A 24697-nucleotide genomic window follows, 5' to 3' on the forward strand; every position below is an offset into this window, starting at 1 on the left:
GAAAAAAGCAAATGCCAAGAACCTTGGAATAAAAACGTAAGTCTTGTGGCCATTATTAAAAATCAGTGCCTGAAAAGTACCTATTAAATGTGACGATCGGAACAACCAGGCTCATGAATAATGATCTGGGGGCCATTTTCACAGAAGAGTTCTAATGTTACAATTTCATAATTCAGCTTCTGCTAACTACTTCGTATTTTTTTATTTTCTATGCTTAAACTTAGTAGGCTTAACAATTTCTATGCTCCTTCTACTCTGCAAGTGTTTATCCATTTTTACATAAATGACGAATCAATTCCTGAATTTTGTTTAGTGCTTTCTATTGTTTGGATAATGAAGGTCTTATTATAGGGTGGAGAGAGAACATTTGGTTTCTTTTGTGTACTTCGCAGGCACACGTTAAAGCAATGGCTTCAGTTTCAGGAACTGATGGATTTTTTGGGAAACATCTGAATGTCAGACTTCCAAATTCTGAGAAAATATGTGAATGACCAAATAAAACAGCATCGTACTGTGATAACCGAACCTTTCAGACTTAAGGTTCTGGATTTTAGAGGCAGTGACAGATACAAAAATGTCAAGAAATACCAGAAAATGAGAAAGAATTTGATAAGGCCATCTTTCAAAAATAGGAATAAGATACTTAGCGGATGTTAGTGAAAATAAAATCAGTAATATGTGTATTTCTCTCTTGCAAATTAGGATTATTTTCACCAGGCTGAGAGCTCATGGGTGAAGGTATAGAGGCTTTCGGGGATCAATGCAAGTGAACAAGACAGGTTGGGGTGACACCCCATCTGGGCTCTCTGTAAAACGAGAAGGTTCTACCTGACACCGTTTCCTAGACTATGGGGGCAGTGGCTTTGAGCTTCTTAATGCTTTGAGAACCTTCCGAAGGCTATGGATCCTCTCCTCAGAAAAATTCATAATTTGCACATAATTCCATAGATTCCAGATGCCCTGAAGATGGCTAATGGGTGAGGGTGCCTGGAGCCCAAGTGAGTCATAGACTTCACACAATTCAGCATAGAATAAGTTACATATGTTGGTGATGATGATAATAAATAGCTTTGGGGGGCACCTGGGTGGCTCAGTCGGTTGGGCGTCCGACTTCGGCTCAGGTCACGATCTCGCGGTCCGTGAGTTCGAGCCCCGCGTCGGGCTCTGTGCTGACGGCTCAGAGCCTGGAGCCTGTTTCGGATTCTGTGTCTCCCTCTCTCTCTGACCCTCCCCTGTTCATGCTCTGTCTCTCTCTGTCTCAAAAATGAATAAACGTTAAAATAAATAAATAAATAAATAAATAAATAAATAAATAACTAGCTAGCTAGCTAGCTAGCTTTGGTTCACGAGGTGAGGAATGAGGAAAAGACCCACTTATTTTATAAATGGAGTTTCATTTAGGATAGTGACTAGTGACAATTCCTCCCAGATTCTGGCAACAGGCTGTCAGCCTATACTGTTGATACGTTATTTTGAATGCTCATTCTTTTCTGTTTTTAATCAATAATTTTTGGCAACTTGGGAAAGGATCCATGTAAGAACCACTGGTGATTTATTAATGCCCTTGTACCAAGCACTCTGATAAGCAACTAGTCTGCATTAGCTCATTTAATACAAACAAATCTTAGTAAACAAGTCCTTCCTACTAATGAAGAACTTCAGAATTCTAGTAACTCCCAATGGTCTCACAGTCTATTGTGGGACAGGAACAGCTTTGTTTCATGAAGGGAAGAATGTGTAGAACACAAATCATTGTTTTAATAAAGCCATCTTCGTTGCCCCAGGAATTACTGAAAATTTCTTCCAGATTCTAACAACAGTCTGTTAATACTGCTTTTCACTGTTTGTTGTTTCGGACTGCCATTATCCTCTGGCTCTGTCAGTATTTTAATGTGAACTCTGGACACGGTAAAGTCAGAGCTGCTAGTCAGAGGCCATCTGAGCCCTCGTATACACCATTCCGACCAGAATTGTCATTTCCATGGCAGAACTCCAACACTGCCATTTGGCTTTCCTATTAGCTTTGGCTTTTCCCCAAAACCAGCTACCTGGGTCATAAACTGAAACTTATTCTATGTTTTATACATGCATACCTTGTTTTCTTTTTCATTCATCCTGGTTTCATGCTAAATACGAAATTAGCTAGAAAACTGCCACTTCCCAATGTTCATTGCAAGGCTGTGGAGAAAAGAACACCGTTTTTGTAAAGACTATCATGCCCACGTTTATTTGGTAAATATTTGCCATTAATGGCAGCAGGTAATGGAAACTGCTCATCCTGTGATCATCTGCTTTCTTTTTTTTTTTTTTTTTAAGTCTTCTAGCTTCTGTCATTTCCTTCCACCACTCAAAAGCTTTCCTTATGCATATTCCTTTTTCTGGCCTCATATTTTCATGCCCTACACATTCCCCTTGAGTGACTTCATCCAGTCTCTCGCAGTCCTCCACTCCCAGCCCAGACCTCTTTCCAACCTCTTGACTTGTTTAATCATTTACAACTTGGATCGGCCATCTGGTTTTCCATGGGCATCTCAAACTCAACACGTCCAAAATAAAGTTATCACCTTCAACAATCCTTCTACTTCCCGAATCAGCCACTTCCCTCCCGCCATTCACCCATAAAGAATTAACCTCTGATGTTGCGCGCTACCCCATACTATTCACCTTCATTAATTTATCCACGTGAAACTCAGAATCCCTTACGTTCATCGATCCACGTGGTATTATCTCATTAAACGCCATTTTCTGCATAGGTAAGTAGAAAGAATAACATCCACTTATCCCAGCGGGGTGGGGGGAGTTGCTACTGTTTTAAGGCTCTTTCAAATCTACTTTTGTGTGATTAAAATGATGGAATATCTTTGAATGAATGTAAGTATAAAACTATCTCTATATGTTTTTTACTTTTGGCTTAGAAAATGTTAATATTTTCATTCAAGCCATCTGGGTCTTGGAAATACGTGCTTTTGATGACTCTATGTGAAAACTATTTTTTTGCATCTTTAAAAATTATTGAAGGAATGCTACTTACTAAACTTGCTTTCCATTTTTCTGACCACAAATGACAATTAACTTGCAGTTCAAAAGACAAACTTGAAATATATTTAAGCCGTTCCAAGTGAACACCACAGATATCAAATGATCAAATGAAGATAGGGATAGCTGTAGATGACTCAAATGTTTCCTTGACTTGCCACTGTCTTTTGTCTGCATGTAATTTTCTTTCAAATTAAAAAAAAAAAGTCCTTTGGTACCATCTACTCCTGTGTTACTTTGCCACGCTTAAAACATTTTATTCCCGGACACTGCAGTTTTGAAATTACTCCCTGAAAGTCTCTTGAAGAAAATAAATTGAGTTTCCATTCACCCAGCTTGTTTCTTAACAAACAGCAGACGGAGAAAGTTTGTGACTCAAGAAACACAGAACTACACGAATATTTTGTTATAATCAGACATTTCCCTTCTGATTCTCCCTCTGACCCTAAGGCGACACGCTGCCCGAGGAAACAATATTTTATGTGCTATGTACACAATCTGTGCAACAGTTTTCCTTTAAAATATGCAGATCTACTTTTATAATCTGAACCATAAAATGGGGCGAATTTTCAAGTAGCCTCATCCATTTTATGGATAAACATTCAACAAATGACTAGACTGCCAAAATAAATTCTCCGAGGGAAGTTGATAGACTGAAGCAATAAGACCGGTAAAAGAAATCCAGCAAAGTGAACAGAGTCTTCCTCTATGCAACACATACACTCAGATGCATGTAAAACTATGTAAAACATACACTCAGATCAAAATCAGACTTTTCCAATTTTTGACAGGGGTCAGAGAGGATGAATCAGCTGACATCTTCAGTGGGTGCAACTCCAAGTGGGTGATACTGGTTTAGAAGTATAAATAAGGGGCACCTGGGTGGCTCAGTCGGTTGAGCATCCGACTTCAGCTCAGGTCACGATCTCGCAGTCCCTGGGTTCGAGCCCCGCGTCAGGCTCTGGGCTGATGGCTCAGAGCCTGGAGCCTGTTTCAGATTCTGTGTCTCCCTCTCTCTGACCCTCCCCCCTTCATGCTCTGTCCTTCTCTGTCTCAAAAATAAATAAATGTTAAAAAAAATTTTTAAAAAAAGATAGTGATATTGAAATGGTCATAGATGGAATAACAATAGGCCAAATATAGGTTCATCCTTTTAGTCAGTATTCAATATACATTGAACGCCTGTTATGTCTAGAGTCTGTATCAGTTTCTGGAAAGAATCAACCATTTTCTTAGAATTTATAACAAAATTTACTCATCAGCTTGTAGATGCAACTGGACCTCCTTCCTCCAGTATATTCTATTTGAATCCATTTTCCACATACAAGCCAGAATTAACTTTGTAAAGTTAAAATTTAGTTACATGGTTAAGCTCAAACTCCCCAATATGGTTTACAAAGACCTTTATGGTTTGACTCTTGCTTACCTCTTCTGCCTTGCTGTTCCACCTAGCTCCCTTATCATAATGAATTACTAACCATTCACAGAGTAAGTCAGGCCTTTGTATTCTGTTTCCCCTGGCCAAATGCTTTTCCTCCTCTCCTCGTCTCACCCTTTTCCTCTGACCTTCAGTTTCTAACCTAAACATCTCCTTGGCTAAAACTTCTCCAAGGACTAAAACATGGTTAGGTGAGCCTCTTAGGCAGCAAATGTTCTACTCCCGAGCTATACCCACAGGCGAACCTTTATTTTTTTTATGTTTATTTTATTTTTGAGAGACAGAGGGAGAGAGAGAGAGAGACAGTGCGAGTGGGGAAGAGGCACAGAGAGAGGGAGACACAGAATCCAAAGCAGGCTCCAGGCTCTGAGCTGCCAACACAGAGTCCAACGCGGGCACAAACCCAGGAACCAGGAGATCATGATCTCAGCTAAGGTCCAATGCTTAACCAACTGAGCCACACAGACGCCCCCTGCAGGTGAACTTCTTATGCACCACATAACACCCCAGGCCTTATACCTTGTAGCCCCTAACACAGCAAGTGATTTACTTGCCTGCCTCCTACTAGACTCTATATCCCTCAAGGACAGGAAATATCCCCTCATCTGCTCTGGAAATCTCCTGATGTGAAATAGAGCCTTGGCACATCTTAGTGATTGATGATTTGCTAAGTAAGTGGAAAATTAAACCGTGTATTCTTCCCCTTGATTTTGGTAAGACCATTTGACGGTGGCAGCCATGGGAGATAAGGGAAATTATCCCCAGCCTCACTACTTGAATACATGAATTGAGATATCCGATGGTAAATGCACACACTTGAACATATTCCCTTTTCCCCTCCCTCACACATTTTAGTTCTAATTTATCATTAAAATGTTTCATCCTGAAATCAATAAATGCCCCAATCTTTCCCACTGAGAATATTCCGTGACTTCTTCTTGCTCTATGTTTTATGATGGATCAAAATACAAGGCATCTCCAAAATCAACTTAAAGCTTTTTTCTTTTCTTTTGAAAGCAGGGTGGAAACTAAAATGAACTAATCTAGAAAAATAAAAAGAACTCCGTCCAAATAAATTGTTGTGGTCTGCACAGTGTAACACATAAAAAGTACTGAACTTCTTAAAATGTTTTATGTCATTGGTATTTTTCTTTAAATATTTATTGATATGGATATGGCACTTCAGTGTTACAGCATAATTTTAAGCTATATCTATAGATTCCAAGATCAAATCTGGAAAGTGAATAAACCTCCATCTATGTATATTTGACTGGGAGGGATTAGATCAAAACACAACAGTTATCTATGGTTGAATTTTATTTTCATTTTTCACTCTTCTATATCTTCCCACACTTTCACAATGAGCAAGTCAAAAAGAAAACCAATAAACATGCTTACACACAGGAATGAACAGAAAAGATAGTGACATCATTCAAACAGAAATTAGTAAGTATGGTGGTCTGTAAGTTTCTCGCTATCTTTAAAATTCTATAATTTTATGACTTCTCAATGTACTATGCACACATATGTAGATTTGTCTACACTAGACACAATAGGGATCCAGATCCCTACAGAAATGCGTGGCAAATGTTCTTTCACAATAGAGGTAATTAATGGAACAGTTTACATATGACTTTGGCCATAATAAACAGTGAATGCCTTGCACATAGTAGGCACTCCTTAGGTGTTAAATGAAGAAATCCAGCAATTGGTCAACGAATGGTAAATGGCCTTGGTGTTAAAATTCTGTCTCTGCTGCCCTCCAGTGGCTCACGTGCTTAACTCTGAAGGACTTCAAAAGAGAAAATCAAGTGTCTTCCATTCCCAGATCCTTATTTGAAGGGACTATTGACTGTTCAGATTTTGGGGGCTTGGTATTCATTTTGGACAAAGTTTTATATACGTCCTCTGTGATATTACCTTGGTAGGTCAAGATCAAATGCATTATCCGTCTCCTCCCACCTGAAGAAGGTCAAACTGAAGCAATAGTTACAGACGGAGTCAATAAACACGAATATTTGTACATTCACACTTCATAGAGATTTTTCACTTGTGTCACCACATTAAACTTCTAGTAAGAATCTGTGCTGATAATAATGAAAATAATTGCAACTCTTTTATGAGAAAGTTCTGGGGGCGCCTGGGTGACTCAGTCGGTTGCGCGTCCAACTTCGGCTCAGGTCATGATCTCTTGGTTGGTGGGTTTGTGCCCCACCTCGGACTCTGTGCTGACAGCTAAGGGCCTGGAGCCTGCTTCGGATTCTGTGTCTCCCTCTCTCTCTGCCCCTCCTCCGCTCACGCTCACGCTCTGTCTCTCTTGGTCTCTCAAAAAATAAATAAACATTAAAAAAATCGAAAAGAAAAAGAAATCGTTCTGGCCCCTTGTTCAGATACAAAGGCATGATAGTGTTGTCAAGTGCCATTAGGCATGAAGGTTCGCATCCATAGTACACCTTAAGGAGCAGTCCAAAACTCTTAAACTTACGTATCATCTTGGTGTAGTACTGTAGAAAAATGTTAACTTAGCGAACACCATCAGCAAATATCAGCGCCACAATCGGTGAACTTTAGAACCGTATTTTTATATCGCCTTGGTCTGTGGGGGTTATATCCTGAATTCAGGTAGTTGGTCAGTAGAATGATCGCAGGAAGAAACCTTGTTTCTAGAGAAACCTTGTTTCTGAAACCTTGTTTCAGTCTCAGTGCTTTGACATTAGCTATGATCTACTAGATATCCTGCTTCCGGCCTCATCCTGTGGTTTTAGACAACAATCTCCAACTGAGTTATCTTCTACATGACTTCCTAATGTGTTTATCTTCCCCTGTTATTGTAGTTCTTCTGGAATATCCTTTTAGTGTTAGCCAAGGAGTCTCTCAATTCTTTCCTCGTCTGCCACCATACCTCCAGGTGAGGCGATTATTTCTATCCTTTTGCTCATCTGCAGTCTATCTTTTTGAATTAGAGTCTTTTAATGTACTTTTATTTATTTTTATTGTATTTTTTTAGTCTTTACTTTCCATCTCTTACTTCTGTCTCTTACTTGAACAATTTCTTCCTTTTCAGTACTATGGAAGTATGTGGTATTATCCTTCATAATAATGAGTATTTTTTCTTATTCTCAGATTACTAGAGTCGTGTGTATTTCACTGATATTTTCATAAGCTCTTGGGTTTATTCAGCAAATGTATCATTTTTTGTGCTTTTTACATCACAGTAATTTAGCAACTTGTTTTCAATTATAATACTGGCAATATTATAAAAGAACATTTATTTTTAGAACTAATCCTAAGAGAATAATTTTTTCACAAAAGGTTTTTTATTTATAAAACTGAAGCATTTAAAAAATAAACTGAAATAAGGGCACCTGGCTGGCTCAGTCAGTTAAGCATTCGACTCTTGATCATGGCTCAGGTCATGATCTCACGGCGTCAAGAGTTCAAGCCCCACATCGGGCTCTGTGCTGACAGCATGGAGTCTGCCTGGGATTCTCTCTCTCTCCTCTCTCTCTGTCCCTTCCCAACTCGTGCTGTGCCCCTCCATCTCTCTCTCTCTCAAAATAAATAAACATTAAAAAAATAATAAACTAAAATAAATGTCCAAGAGATGTATGATACAAACTCAACAGTATCATAGAATGCAGTAATATTCAGGAATTCAAAGTTTTAATTTAATTATTCATTTGCTTGTTACAAGTCCCTAAAATACCAAGTGAAAGTTAAAATTCTAAGAGATTTTGGGAGTTAAAAAATAAAAACAAAGTACTAAGTACAAACAGTATTTTCCCCCATTTTTAGAAATGAAGGTGCGTGCATATATTGTGTGTATGTTTATGTGTTATGTATATGTACACTTAATGTCTGAAAGAACATACTCTGAGCTAATAACAGTGATTTTATCTGCAATGAGGTTGTCAGATAATGACAATCTGACTCTGTAACCAAAAACTACCCCAACTCTCATTATTCTTATAACAATGATGACTTTAAACTGTCCAATTGTGGGGGTGCCTGGGTGGCTCAGTCGGTTAAGCATCCGACTTCGGTTCAGGTCATCATCTCGCGGTGTGAGTTCCAGCCCCGCATCGGGCTCCATGCTGATGAGACTGGAGTCTGCTTTGGATTCTGTGTCTCCCCTTCTCTCTGCCCCTCCCATGCTCATGCTCTGTCTCTGTCTCTCCATAATAAATACATGTTAAAAAATAAATAAACTATCCAATTGTGCCTTAAACTTCAGCATATATTTTCATACAATTTCTTAAACATTTCCAATCAATTTATTGTAATGCAATGAAATCTAACACATAACACCATCTCTAGTCTATCAGTCCCCATCAATTATTAGCAGAATATATTTGAGACTAGCACATTAAGATAATTTCATTGGTCAATGGGCATTATTAAGCAAGAAGGGGAATTCAGAAGCAGAAATGCACCGCGTTTGAGAAGCAAAGACATCAAGCTTGGTTTGTAAGTACCAAATGATGAATTAAGAAGATGTGTCCTTAAGACCTTACGGAGACACACACAAAAGGAAAAATAAACAACTGAACCGTGGTAGCCTTTACATTTTTGTGGCAATGAAAGTGAGCCAAGAACACAATGAGAATTTGTTTTAAACCACCAAGTTTGTGGGACTCTGTTATGGCAGCCATAGGACACAAATACAATTTCCTTAGGAAATTATCCATTTATCAAGGTTTTAAATTTTTACATGTATAGACATCTATAAAGCAGTCCCCTGTGATTTTTAATTGCTTTCTGCTTCAGTTTGTTTCCACTCAATTTCTCATTTAGCATTTTTTAACTTTCTTTTTCCTTAAGTTAGTGTTTGTCTAGTGTTTTATTTTGCCACAAAATGGGGATTTTATTTATTAATTAGATCTACTGTTTTCTATTCTGAACCTCAACAATTCCTGGTTTTATCTCTACTACTTCCTTGCTTATTTCTTTCTTTGGTTTGCTTTATTTATCTTTTTTTTTTCTTTCTTTCTTCCCCCTTGCATTTTGAGCTGGAAATTTATTTATTTTCATTCTTTAAGTTTTGCTCATAAAAGTGTTTAAGGCTATGAAGCTTCCTCTGATCGGTACTTTAAATATACCAAATAGAGTCTGATATGTAGTGTTTTCATGTCATTATTTTTCAAAATTTCTGTAATTTCAGTTTGTATTCCCCCATCACCTATTAAGCAAGAATTGTTGAATGGAAGGCTTTTAATTTTCCAGCTGGACTTCTGTTGTCAATAATTTTTATTTGTTGGCTCTGTGATAAGATAATGTATAACATTTCTACTTCATGGTAATGACTGATATTTTCCTCATGACATATGATCAGTTTTTGTGACTGCACTTGAGTAGGTACACTCTATTAACAGAGTCTGAAGCTTTATATATCCTTGAGCTTTTATTATCAACTTGGTATTTGTGGTCTCAAGTTTATCATGGTATTTTATAATTACAATGTACATTTGCTGAGTTTTTTTCTATACATTGCAGCTTTTGTTTTTTACCTTTTAAAATCTCTTTCTCTTTTTAGAAAGTTCTAGTGTTACCCTTATCCTTACGTACTTTTTAATACTCTTAGTTCTCTCTTCCTTCTTTAACTTTTAACTCAGCATTTTATTAGTTATTTCTGATATCCATTTACTCTCCTCCATTCTCTAAATTAAAAAAAAAAAAATGAAATTAGCCGGGCGCCTGGCTACCTCAGTTGGTGAAGCATCCGACTTCAGCTTGGGTCTTGATCTCATGGTTCGTGGGTTCAAGCCCCACGTCGGGCACTGTGCCGACAGCTCAAGCCTAGAGCCTGCTTCAGATTCTGTGTCCCCCCCCCCATCCTCCCCCCACCGCTTGTGCTCTGTCTCTCTCTCTCTCTCTCTCTCTCTCTCTCTCTCAAAAATAAACATTAAAAAAGTTTTATGAAAGAATAAAATTATTCTACCTTCCCCTTTTGCTGTCCCTTCTCCCATAGTTTAGTTGCGTTGTTTATATTTGTCAAAGAATAACTTACACAGCATACGACGCATTCTTCTACCACGCCTGTCTCCATTTTTGTTTTGATCTTACTTAGATCTACAACTGAATATATTAAATGTATGCCATCTTTTTTTTTTGCTGAAGCTTCCTCAGTCATATCTTCAGTTATGAGAAGCTCCTTTTCTAGTAGATTTCTCAGGAAGGGCCGTTGGGTACAGAATGAGCTGCTCACTAGCATATTAGCATCAATATCTGAAAGGCAACTTGCCTTGCTACAATTCTTGGTTCACACCTCCTTTCCTTAAGCTGTTTGAAAACGCTGTCAATTGATGCCTTGCTTTACTTATGCTTTTCTGAGAAATTTGATGTTGGTCTCATTATCTTGTCCTTGGAACTTTTTTTTATTTTTTTTAACCTGGTGGCCTTGAGAAGCTTGTTTCTAATTTAAAAAAATTTTTTTAATGTTTACTTATTTTTGAGAGAGAGAGACAGAGAACGAGCAGGGGAGGGGCAGAAAGAGACAGGGAGACACAGAATCCGAAGTAGGCTCCAGGCTCTTAGCTGCCAGCACAGAGGCTGACGTGCAACTTGAACCCACAAACCATGAGATCCTGACCTGATCCGAAGTTGGATGCTTAACTGACCGAGCCACCCAGGCATCCCTCTTTTTCCTAATTTTTAAAGTCTAATAGTTTCAGACTAATAGGTCTAATAGGGTATATCACAGCATTTATCATTATGGTTCAATTTTGCCTGGTGGGTCAATTTTTCCTCCTTCTGAAACTGCAGTTATACGTAAGTTAGTTCTTCTTTGCTTGAATACCATCTCAGTCACTTTTCTTTGGCCTTTTAAAAACCTCTTCTTTATTTTTCATTCACAAGGTTGTTTTCTTACTATTTTTCATTACACTGTATTAAGTGTTCACTCACATCTTTTCTTCCTTGGGTTCTCCATAATTTAGTCTTTATTTTTTATATGATTCCCCTCCCCCTCCAATTCAATCAATTCCCATTTCATTTCCTTCTATTCTTGACTCTTGGATTTTTGATGTAACCTGTTTTTTGTTTTAATTCCAAAAGACTGGTTTAAGAATATTTAATTCAGCTTGGAGCACTGTGTTATAGTTTCCTCCTACTTTGCTCTTCTTCTGTTTGAGGAAAAGTTCATCAGATAAACTCGATTTGCATTTTTGTTTTCTCTTAACAGTAATTTGTACAAAGACTATGTCCTTGCTTGGGACTCTTTTGTTTTTAAGGTTTTATTTTCAAGTAATCTGTACACACAATGCAGGGCTCGAATTTACAATACCAAGATCAAGAGTCTCATGCTCTACCAACTAAACTGGCCAGGTGCCCCTTATGAGATTCTTACTCAAAAACACCTTCTTCTGTCAGTATAATAAAGTGTAACTTCTTTTTAGATGGTGCTTGATTTTCTGTAGAGAGTAAAGAAAATGTGTGCTCTTTGACATTTTTATTTCCTTTTGTCTTTCAGGATCTTAAATTTCTTTTGCTTCTTTTCCTCATTTACGCTGAATTTTTCAAGACATGTCTCTCTCACCTTTTTAACCCTTATCTTTCACCAAAATTTGTTCTCTTCCAATTGCTTTCTTATATCCTCTTATACATTTTTAAGCCCCTTTCATGAAATTACTACCCTTTTTCAGCATTTTTACACTTAGGGTTGATTTCCTTTCTCTGGAAGTAATTTTTAGATCAATCTTAGGTCCACTGACATTTCTCTTTTTCTCTCACGCAGTTTTTAATGGGCTGCTGTTGACCTCAAAGAACACTTCTGTCATGAGTATGAGATATAGTTCACTGGTCTTTTTAGTCTTCTAATTTTACATGTAAACTTTGGACCTTCTCTACTACAAGAGTTTTGCATAGTTTTATTTGTTCTTCTTGTTATTCTGATTTTTTTTTAAGAGGCCATGTTGGGAGACTTGAATTTACACCACTGTCTTTGCTTTGGCTTCTTCAGACTCCCACAATTTTAAGTGGTGGATTTTAACATACTGTCATCAACTTAATTAAAATTTACTTTGAAAATAATGTGTGTGTTTTTAAGCAAAAAATCCCACAAAGCTGCATAAATGCTCCTCAGCAGGAGACATGTTGAAGTCTTCAGGCCTCTGCCCAAGGAGAAACTTCTTTTGAAATACCTGAATCACTCACTACTAAGCATCTTTGAGACATTAAGGGGACATGGGGCAGTTGCAAGGGTATTACAAGTGGGTAAATGGAGTTTTCTCAACATGAAAGACAGATTAGGTAAGATAATTATAGCGATTTTGATTTTGAGCCTAAAATAGTGTTATAGAATGGCTATTAAAAAGATAACATGTGAAGCACTGGTTGAGCATCAGTTTATTGTGAAGAAGTACTATCAGGTTATCTAGACTTTTTTTTTTTGACAGGATAGCTATATTTGGGGATTGTTGTAAATATGAATGTATCTGGATGTGTGGTTACATTTGACAAATCTTTTATTAAACCCCTTCGGACAGAATGGGAAAATGGAGGCTGTATGTTTCTTACTGTTTCCTATAAGCTATTAGACTTATATTTGTGACAGATACTCATTCCTTCCTACAAAAGAGGTCTATCAACACATTCTTTTTCACTACTGTTGTCCTAACCAATTTTCCCTTATCTGATCCTTGTTTGTTTTTACCTCAGCTTCTGACCTGCTCCATTTTCCTATTTATGACTTTGCCTTGAGCCTTGGCATTCATTACAATTTTCTGGCTACCAGTGACACCTGGCTAGAATTCACATTCTCTTGGGTTACTTCTAGAAAAGGGATGACTATAAATTGAAGATGATAAAGCTATAAAGTAAAACAAAGGGATAAAAGAATGACAGAGTCCATATTCAGATTTTGAAAACCATTTTAATGGCACCATATGTAAGTTAAACTAAGTGAATTTCATAAGATTTCTTCATATATGTTCCTCTTTTCCCTTAAGTATGTCACAATGTTTAAGAATTACTGACTTCCCAAATTCTGAAATTTCTTGTTGTTCTGAAGAAACAGCAGATGGCACTGCTAACTTGAAGAACCAATTTCTAGATGCATTAAAAATTGGAGACATGACTTCTTAAAACTATTAACAGACACTATTGTTTTCAGCTTACATGTGTATGGTAGAATGGGAAAATAAAGCAGATGGAAGAAATTTAAAATCCATAATTACAGATAAAATCACTATGAACATTTTAGTGCACAGCCGAGTTTTCTATTCACATGTTTAACAAAAATGGAATATATCTTGCAAGAGCTTTGAAACCAGGTTTTTCAAATGAACCACGTATTATAAACAAATTGCCTTGTCATATTTCAAAAACCGGTTTTTTATGGCTGTAAAAGGATATCATAATTTAGTTAACCAATTACATGTTGTCTGAAATTTGGATTATTTCCAGTTTCCTGTTCTCATAAATAACACTGTCATGAACATCCTATTGCCTAATTCCTTAATTACAGGCTCACATGCTTAATTGTCTCCACAAGATAAATTCCAAAAAGTAGAATTTTTGTTTTAAAATATATCTCTATTTTTTAAGTATTATTTTTAAATTGGTCCCCGGACCAATTTTTCCCTTTGATTTACATATAGTCTATATTAAAATACATTTGTTTCAAAGTAAGTTTAAAGTATAACTTTTAAAAAATTCTGTCTGATTAAATATTTTCAAACTTTTTATACGTTTATGGCCTGCTTGATTTTTGTGAATTTCACAGAGTTCATGTCTTTTATCCCTTTTTAAAAAACAGAATAATTCATGATTTCTCTACTTATTTTGTAAGGATTCTTGATATATTAAGGTTATCATCGCCATTAAGGTTATCCTAAATATCCCAATACCGTTAACCCAAAAGTAATGTAGGACATTATTTTACTTTAAAAAGAATATGTTTCGGGTGCCTGGGTGGCGCAGTCGGTTAAGCGTCCGACTTCAGCCAGGTCACGATCTCACGGTCCGTGAGTTCGAGCCCCGCGTCAGGCTCTGGGCTGATGGCTCAGAGCCTGGAGCCTGCTTCCAATTCTGTGTCTCCCTCTCTCTCTGCCCCTCCCCTGTTCACGCTCTGTCTCTCTCTGTCCCAAAAAAATAAATAAATGTTGAAAAAAAATTTTAAAAAATAAAATAAAATAAAAAGAATATGTTTCTTATTTTTAAAGTGTATCGAATTTTTCTTTGAGTGTTACTTTAGGATTAATTTTAATAAATGTCCACAGGAGCTATGAAAAGAGTTAGTCTACACTTGCATTCTATAGAATTCAAAATTTATAGTTCTGGCATATTTCTCATATCCTCTACATAATGTTTATTTCTTGACCACTTGGTTTTTCATGGAAAAACAGTTATGTTTCTTTTCATTTTCTTTTTCTTTTTTGCTTTCTCATTATATTATTTGGTGCATGAAAGCTCATAATCTACATATTGTGTAGATTTTGCATTTTGGTTCAAAAAAAAAGCTCTTCACCCTATTTCAGTTGCTTCTTTCTCCGCTCTCTTTTTTTTTTAATCTCAAATTATACTACTTAGTATGCTTCTTAATTAATGTATCAATTAGTACATTATTAATATATCAATCAATAGATACTTCTAAGTGGTTGAAGAGTTTGATCTTTTCAGTAGCCTTAAACATTGTATTGATAATGTTTTCTAGGTGTTTTCAATGTCTCCCTTCAAACTAGCCCTACCACAGATTCATGTCACCACACACTATGTATTATAAGGGTCTGAATTCCATAATATAAATGCTATAAAGAAGGATGTGAGTATCTCTTATGTACTCACTGCTTAGGGAACTGCTTAGTTGGAATAGAATATTCCCATTTAAATTAATGGCTTTTTATTTTTTTCAACTTTTTTTTTTTTTTTTTTTTTAATTTTTGGGACAGAGAGAGACAGAGCATGAACAGGGGAGGGGCAGAGAGAGAGGGAGACACAGAATCGGAAACAGGCTCCAGGCTCCGAGCCATCAGCCCAGAGCCTGACGCGGGGCTCGAACTCACGGACCGCGAGATAGTGACCTGGCTGAAGTCGGACGCTTAACCGACTGCGCCACCCAGGCACCCCTAAATTAATGGCTTTTTAAAAAATAATAGTCATTCACTTAATGACAGGGTTTTCAGGAATAAGTTAAAATCTTGAAGCACAGGATGGTATATTTCCTTATCAAACATCCACACAAGGTAGGTATTATTATTATTATTACAATATTTTACAGATGAAGAAAGAAAGAGATTAAATTACTCCCCTCAGGTAAAGCACCAGGATCCAAACCCACACTACAAAAATATCTGAGTTTGTGGTTTTATTCCCACAACCATGCCAGAGGGAGAAAAGCCTGTGAATTTTTATGTCCTTTGCTGAATAGTCAATTGGAATTTTTTTCTTATTTTATAGAGTTTACATAAGCTCTTTATGTGCTATAGTTAGTAATCAATTACGATTTCAGTAACAAGTATTTACCCTTAATTTCTCTTCAGTAGAGAAAGGTTCTACCTCATTCTTGATGTCTATGTGTGAATCTATTTGCATAAAATCCCTGGATATCTTGACCTTGTTATCACTCTTTTCGAGGGAGAAAAAGCATCATGATCCCATAGATGAGTTTGGGAGCAAACTTCCCTCCAGTGAGACAAGAAAAACAAGTTCTGTTCTGCTCTTTCATGCTGTGAGTTTGATAGGGGCAGGCCCCCCGTATTTTGTGAAGGCTCTGGTTGGTCCAAGGCTAGCTGTGAGTGGATGGCTATATCGACCTACTATAAAGTGTGTGCGACTTTATATTAGCACACACCTGCCTATCACTATCCAGCAACACCCTCCAAGATTAGCTTACTAAGAAAGGTGATATCTTGGTCTCTACTGACCGATCTCTTTTATTTTTCAATAGGTTCAGAAATGGGACAGAGTAGAGAGGTACAATTTATTGGACAATTTGAGTTTCAATAATTTGGTGTTTTCTTAATGATTTTTTTTATAATATAAAATATTTTAATTTGGGGGAAGTAAAATGTATTGCTCTTTTTTTATTCTTTAGGTTGCTTTTATCCTTAGAAAATCTTCACCCATGCTAAGACCATTCAGATTTATCTATATATTCCATCCAGCTATTACATAGTTTGGCTTTTTGTTATTTAAATTCATGTGAAATTAGCTTATGTACAAAAGATGGGAAGATTTATTTTCTAAATAATTAAGAAAACACCCTGGCAAGTTTTAAATTTTTTTTATTCACAAAATTGCTATAATTTCATAATATAACATCTATTTATGTGTGAGTGTATATGTGTATGTATATGTTATGCATGTGTGTGTGTATATATGTGTGTGTGTATATGTGTGTGTATATACATATGTGTGTGGGTGTATACATATATGTGTGTGTGTGTATATGTGTGTGTATATACATTTGTGTGTGGGTGTATACATATATATGTGTGTGTATATATATATATATATATATATATATATATGCACGTGTTTACCCACATATTAGTATATGTCATGTCTCTGGACTGTCAATTACATACTCTTTTGATACTTTTACCAAAGTTCTATTTGTCAATTACCCTAACTACATATATATATTTTTTTCATTAAAGTATAGTTGACAAGCAGGGGTGCCTGGGTGGCTCAGTTGGTTAGGCGTCTGACTTTGGCTCAGGTCATGATCTCATGATTCGTGAGTTCGAGCCCCATGTCAGGCTCTGTGCTGATAGCTCAGAGCCTGGAGCCTACTTCAGATTCTGTGTCTCCCTCTCTCTCTGCCCCTCCCCGGCTCATGTTCTGTCTCTCTCTCTAAAATAAACATTAAAAAATTAAAAAACAAATAAAGTATAGTTGCCATGCAATCCATATATATTTTTTAATCATGTAAGGAAAGTTCTGGTTTGCGTGATCTGATTATGTGAATACATGATATAATCCACAACATAACATAAAATACTATTTTCCAGCTATAAAGTTTGCAAGCAAATGTCTAAATCGATTTCCTACAACAGCTTTTATTACTTTATAATTATAATATTTAAGCACTGTCCATGTGTATGAAGAGTCTGTGAGTCAGGCCATAGACTGTATTGCGGATTGTGCTACCAGCTGGCCTATTGCATGACAGAGAACGGTCACCACCAGTCACAAATTACATCTGTTTGTGCCTCTATTTGTTAGACAATCTGGCACCAGTAACAGCTGAGAAGAAAGATTTGCAAACAGCTTGTTTGATTGATGTGTCTAGAGTCATCTCTAAATCCAAATGAAATGTTAAGGGCTATCAAGAAATCGTAAATCAGGCATATCTCTCTTTGAGCCATGAGAAGGTTTTGCTAACGCTTTTACGGCACCCATGTGTGAGAGGTATGATTGGCTGATATTCAAAAAGAGAAATCGGACCTGCTTGTTCCACACAATTAATTAGGTCACATTTTTAAAGAGTTTTTATTTATTTATTTTGAGGTGGGGGGAGAGGCAGAGAGAATACCAAGCAGGCTTGGTATTCGAGCTCAGTGCAGGGCTCAATCTCATGAAGCCCTGAGATCACGGCCTGAGCTGAAATCAAGAGGAGGATGTTTAACCGACTGAGCCACCCAGTGCACGCACCCTGTGCCCCTAATTAGGTCACATTTTTAACTTTATTGAGCTGTGAGGTGTTCCACAGGGCCTACCACTGAAGTCATGATCATAAAAACTGTTGGAAGAGGGGTTTCAACCAGGTAAGAGGAATACAGCATCAACTCAGGATGCAGAAGGTGGTTGATTCCAAGGAGTATGTTGGGAAAGCAGATAACCTGTGACCGAGGTCACGTGTTCTGGGGTAGCCAGACATCTATCAGGACAGGCATGTACAACCAGGGTAGCTGAGCACTAACCAGCAGGACACAACCTTGGGGGAGATGCCAGCACTGAACCTTCACGGGCTATGACAAGAAGTTTTCACATTTGGTATCTGTGAAAACTCTAAATGCCCAGGAGAGAGGGCAAAAGGACCTTTTTATGAGGTAAAACTTAAAAAAAAAAATTCCTTATCTGTTGTATTAGATGCTACTGATTAATACCACCTCTGCCTAACTGAAGGGGACAAGTAATTACTGGAAGAAGATCATGAATCTCACAGAATCCACTCGAAGCCTAGAGGATCAAACTTGAAAAATGGGCAAAGATCAAGGGAAGTTAGGCGGGAGGCACTGTGTCAAAGCAAGGGCCCGGGAGACGTCGGGCTCTGGTGACACGTTGGCCCTCGCACTTCTGTCCTGAACTCTGTGGCTGCCATGTGCCATGACAGTGAATAAGTTCTAAGGTATCCTTGGCTTTCGTTTTACTCTTAGAACTTAAATTCCTGGTTAGGAGCATCTGATTGGCTGATGCTGTTCATGTGCCCGCCTGGTTTGGAAGCAAGGGGGGAGAATCTGAAACCTTAGGCTTCTTTAGTGTGAGGAGTGCCTTGACTCCTTAGAGAATCCCTGAGAGTAGGAAGGGAGAAAGTCTGGGTGTTGGGTAGGTAGCAGGGTGAAAAATGGAGAAGAAAAAAAAAGAGAAAGAAAAAGAAAACAGGCGCGCGCGCGCGCACACACACACACACACACACACACACACACACACACACACAATCAGCAATGAAGTTCTATACCTGAAATTTTAAAAACATTTTGGATATTTGTTACTTAGACAATAAAAAAAATTTGTTTCTTTTTTCCACAATAATTTGTTTTGAAAGGGATATTTCTTAAGGTCTGCTTTTTTTTTCTACTTTTGGTGAAAGAAATATCTTCTCTTTGTTCATTCTTTTGATAAGCGCCTGGTATACCTCCCAGAAACAGGGTGCTTGGACCCTCCTTGATTTCCCCAAGTAAGGCTGATCTCTAGCTCCTGGATCCAGTAGTCCAAATTGAGTGCAGAGGGATGTGGGGTAGTTAAGTCCTGGTAGGTAAATCTCATTTCTGGAGAATTTCTCATCTGTGTCTCTCAAAATACCTCATCCTGTGTGGCTGGATGTCACGGCATAAGCTGTGGAAACCCACGCAGAAGCTGTGCCACCTCCAGGAGACTATTCCCCACCTCTGCCCATGCCTATTTCAGCCCTCTGAACAGTGAGCGGCCTAGACCCTGACCAAAGCTTTCTAAAGTCACCACTGTTAGCAGCCAGTGACTTGATGAAGACTTCCAAGGCTCAGAACTCTCGGGACAGTTACTCGTGAGCCCTACTGGACTCCCCTACAGCACTTACACCATCAAAGTCTGGTAAACAGCAGCTGGCAAAGGCCTTCCAGGAAGAGGATTTTCCTATGTTCCCATGGTCCATTTCCAACTCAAGCTACGGACCATGTAAAATAATGTATGTTTAGAATTCTTAATTTTTGGAAGGCTCTAATTTCTAAGGCAAATGATTTGCAAGTCAATCTTGATTAATCTTCTTTAAACAAGTCTCATGTGCCTTATAATTAGAAATTCTAGCATTTGGATGGTACCCTTCCCTAGTTTCTTATATGAATGTAGTTGTTTCCCCATTCTTGGCTGATTCCCCTAGTTACTCGGGAGGGAAATGCTGGACATCTGCTGTCAAGTAGCCAACTTGTCCAACAGATGGCAACGTGATCTGCAATTGTTCTTGTTATATTTTATTTCACCTCCTCCTTTGAATTCCTGTCTCTTTACTTTCTTTTGGCATTGACAGAAAGGCAGGAGGCAGAAATGAATTGGGCAAGAAGGGAAATAGCACATTTCTCTCATATCCCCAACTCTTCGAGAGGCTGCTTCCTGTGAGCTTTGCTTCCTGCCCTCACATCTACCTAGTTAACAACTGTTCAGCTCAAATGCTACCCTCTCTGGGGAGTCATCTTAGACTGCCCTCAACATTGCCGGAGCCCCCATAAGTGCCCAGAGTGCTCCCTTAGAGTGCTCTAAACATGCCTCTCTAGCACTTATCCATGCTATCCTAATTGTTGATGTATTCACTCATCTCCCTACCCAGACTGTGAGCTCCCAGATAGAGATGGACTCGTCACTGTACTCCCAGGGTCAAGTTCAGTTAGTAAAAGGAATAAACAGGTTTGGGAAGGAGACAAAAGAGTCAAGAAGGAGCGTTTTCCTAAAACCTCTAGATTGTTCTTAAATTGGTACCACTGAAGTTCTCCTGTGCTTTTGTTCGACCAATTTGAGAAGACAAATGTGAAGAATAAAGAAAGAGCTGGATTACTGGAGCTGATAACTATTTTTCGCTTATGCCCTATTAAAAACATAGTGCGTGTGTTGGGTTAATTTATTGATTGTAAATAGTTATTAATAGCAAATAGCAATACAACATAGCTTTTGACAATAGGCTCCACATAATCCCAGCTCTTTATAATACATGCACTATTCTGCACTGGTAGAAAAATAAGTTGTTCACTGTGAAAATGCCACCCATTAGTGCCACTGCTCCCAAACGATATACAATCTTGTGTTTTACGGCTCTCAGCTGCACACTGCCTGGAAGATGCTTTAGACATGAGCCAACTTTTTACATCTAACAAATGCCCAGTAAAAGACACTTAGAATTCCAGTTGGACTAAACTTGCCCCTTCTCCAGAGGGCACATAAATGAATAAATACAAGGAAATCCCCTCCCATTGCGCACACACATATGCACGCACGCAATCCTCAGAGCAGCTGTGTTATATTATAAGTTGGAGGCCTTTTGTTAGTTCAGATGTTTCAGGTCTGCAAAGGCACTCTGGAGAAGAAATAAATATTATGAGTAAGTCTCGTTTCCATGCTTGTAGTGGGGAAACACTTACTAGCACCGTTTACTACAGTCTTAAACTGAAACAATCTCATAAAAGAATACCAGCATTACTCACTCAGCACATGACTGCTAAGACAAGATGGTGTCTGTTTTATTCCCTAAATATTCAAAACATGATTTCATTCAGACTCTTTCCCAGATGGACTTCCTTTTCAGTTAAACTAATCAGAATAATCATGGATTGTGTGCTTGCTAAATCTATTTTTTTTTCCTTGAACCATTCAACTCTCTTTTATTTTACTAAGTAGTGCATATAAATAAAATTTCACAAATGAGAGAGCTTGGATATTAGCATTAACTTATCAAAGGAAAGGCAGGTTGGAGCTTGGTGGGAGCTCAACCTGGAATCCAGGTCATTCCATGTGAGGATTTGGTCTTCTACTGGGAAAGCTCGGCGTCTGAAGTTGACAAATTTGGTAAGAAGAAGACCGTGTACTGGAAAGTGATGTAAATGTGGATTTAGTAATTTACGAGGAGAAAGGACTCTCGTAATAACAAAAACACTACAAGTCTGCACAATCAGTGCATTCTCTTATTATTATTAAAGTATGTGTGAAGCCAAAGTATAATAAAATTTTTTCGTGAACATACAGTCAGAACAAGGGGACACGGAGAAATTTATTTTTAATGGCTCTGAGAGCCTGATACGTCCATCTCTCTATGAAGCCTTGTCAAAGGGATTAGAAACACTTTGCCATGCTTCTCCCAAAGCCTGGTACATTCTCTCCCCATTCTTCACTAACTTTTACTAATCCATCTAATCTTAGCTTCATTATCACTTTCTTAGAGACACCTTTTTTGGTCTTCTTATCTAAGAAAGGGTCCCCACTGAACACTCCAGAGCGCTCTGTAATTTCCCGTTATAGCACTTACCTCACTTACTCATCTGTTGCTGTAAGATCTGTCTGCCTCTAGACTGTAAACTCTAGGGGAGCAGGAACCATGTTTGTTTTGAGTCCCACTAGCTCCTCAGGGCCAACCACGGTGCCTGGCACCTCTGAAAGCATTCAGGACCTACTTGATAAATGAACTAATGAAAGCACATCCAGGAGCTGGGCAGAGTAATGGCGAAGGGCACAGGTGCTATATTCAGGCTTCCTTGTTTGAAATCCTGCCTCTGCCTCTCAGTGACTGTGTGAGCTTAAACAAGTTACAAAATCGGATTCTTTATAAAATGAGGACATTGACAGCTCCTGCCTCCTAGCCCCTGGGTGGCTCGGTTGGTTGAGCATCTGACTTCAGCTCAGGTCATGACCTCATGGTTTGTGAGTTCGAGCCCCACATTGGGCTCACTGCTGTCAACCTAGTGCAAAGCCCAATTTGGGCCCTCTGTCCCCCTTTCTCTGCCCCTTCCCTGCTTGTGCTCTCCCAAAAATAGATACATATTTTTTTTAAAAAGAATACTTCAATTAAATAGGTGAATATATTAAAACAGATTATACCCAAGCCCTTCCAGCCTGGAACCTACTTTATCTTCTTTGCATGATGTTTTGTGTCTATCTACTGATCCATCATGCATGAACATCAGAGCTTAACTCTGACGGCAGCTGTATTATCCTTATCTCCAAGTTCTTGGGACAGCCATCTCTGTAACAACGAACTTATCCTTGTCCGTAGGATATTATAAAATTCCTATGAAAGGAAATGTCCGTAGTTGTTATAAAATATCCAACAAGGTGGATATTTTATAACACTTAGAAAGTAAAAAAAGAACATTATAAATATACACAATTCTGTAACAACAGAGGTAATCATTGTATTTGTCTTATTTGGTTTTAAAGGCTTTACTGCTAAATACCATGGGGCAAAGTACCATATTTAACAATTACATATTACAATGTTGTCAGACAAAACTTGCATGGTTGTTAGAATCTTGGTCCCTGGTTCATTTGTTGAACATGTATTTACTGAGTGCCTAATATGTGCCAGCCATTACACTGGGGGTGGTTTTTAACACTTTGGGTTTGAACTGAAGAATGATACAAATAGGACTCCATTATTTGATGAATTGGTATTTCAGTCATCAAACACTAAATAAATTTTTAATATATTACTGTCTGCTATTTTCAATGATAAAATGCTGATAATGATAATGTGTGAGAATGTACTGCTAAAACAACTAATGTGGGGGCAACCACCTTTTCCTCCCACCCTACATACACATGAAGTGTGTCCTTTGATCATTCGCTGTAGGTGATACTCAAAGAGCCTATTTTCATACACAGTTGAGCATTATTTACTTGAAATTAAAACACATCTATGTCAAAACACACCTCTCTTCCTTACTTTTAATGTCACTATAGTAAACCCCAAATCAGGCCTTTCTGATGTGCCTTTCTATATCTGAGCCTTGATTTGTCCATCTTCTCTCTGTTCCATCTTCTTATTCCCTCATATAGGACATCTAGTGTTTTTAGTCCATAAGGTAACACTTTACCTGTGTCCCCGTGAATATCCCAAAGATTAAACTAAGATACTGAATCTCAGAATTGGGCCAAACTCAAAGATCTTACACAATTACTCATTTGTTGCTGAATTTCTCCTTGCAAAAAAAGAAAGAGAAAAAAAAGAAAAAAAAACTAATGAAAGAAATTGAAGAAGACACAAATAAGTGGAAAATTTTATATTCATGTACTAGAAGAATCGGTACTGTTAAAATGTCCATACTACCCAAAGCGATCTGTAGATTCAGTGCAATCTCCATCAAATTCCAATGGCATTTTTCACAAAAACAGAAGACACAATCCTAAAATTTGTATGGAACCACAGAAGACCCCAAAAAGCTAAAGCATTCTTGAGCAAGAAGAGAAAATGGCAGACATCACATTTCCTGTTTTTAAACTACACTACAAAGCTACAGTAATCAAACCAGTATGGTAATGACATAAAAATAAACACAGAGATCAATGAAACTGAATAGAGCACTCAGAAATAAATCCATGCATATGAGTTCAACAGATTTTCCATAAAGGCACCAAGAACACGCAATGGGGAAAAGACAGTTACTTCAATAAATGTTGTTGGGAAAACTGGATATCCATATGAAAAGAATGAAACTGGACCCCTATCTTACACCATACACAAAAATCAACTCAGAATGGATTAAAAACTTAAACATAAGACCTGAAACTGTAAAACTCCGAAAAGAGAACATAGTGGAATAGCTCTTTGACATCAGTCTTGGCAAAGATGGTTTGGATTTGACACCAAAAGCAAAGGCAACAAAGGTAAAAATAAACAAGTGGGACTACATTCAATTAAAAAGCTTCTGCACAGCAAAGGAAACCATCAACAAAATGAAACAGCAATCTATGTGACAGGAGAAAATATCTGCGAATCATACAGCTGATTAGGGATTAATATCCCAACTATATGGAGAACTTCTACAACTGAATAGCAAAAACGAAGAAACCATCCAATTACAAAATGGGCTGAGGGCTGAATATCAT

The 24697-nt window shown here is 37.8% G+C and overlaps 1 protein-coding gene across 1 annotated transcript in view; it reads right to left on the minus strand.

The window, feature by feature from the left end:
• The window catches only part of SVEP1 (sushi, von Willebrand factor type A, EGF and pentraxin domain containing 1), a 351417-nt gene that overhangs the window by 221847 nt on the left and 104873 nt on the right, over window positions 1-24697 (minus strand). The window contains exon 3 of the mRNA XM_045043475.1: window positions 2094-2178. The gene's annotated coding sequence lies outside the window, so the exon portion shown is untranslated. The remainder of the gene's footprint in view (window positions 1-2093; window positions 2179-24697) is intronic.

Source organism: Felis catus, chromosome D4 (assembly GCF_018350175.1).
Source record: "Felis catus isolate Fca126 chromosome D4, F.catus_Fca126_mat1.0, whole genome shotgun sequence".
NCBI classification, from domain to species: Eukaryota; Metazoa; Chordata; class Mammalia; order Carnivora; family Felidae; genus Felis; species Felis catus.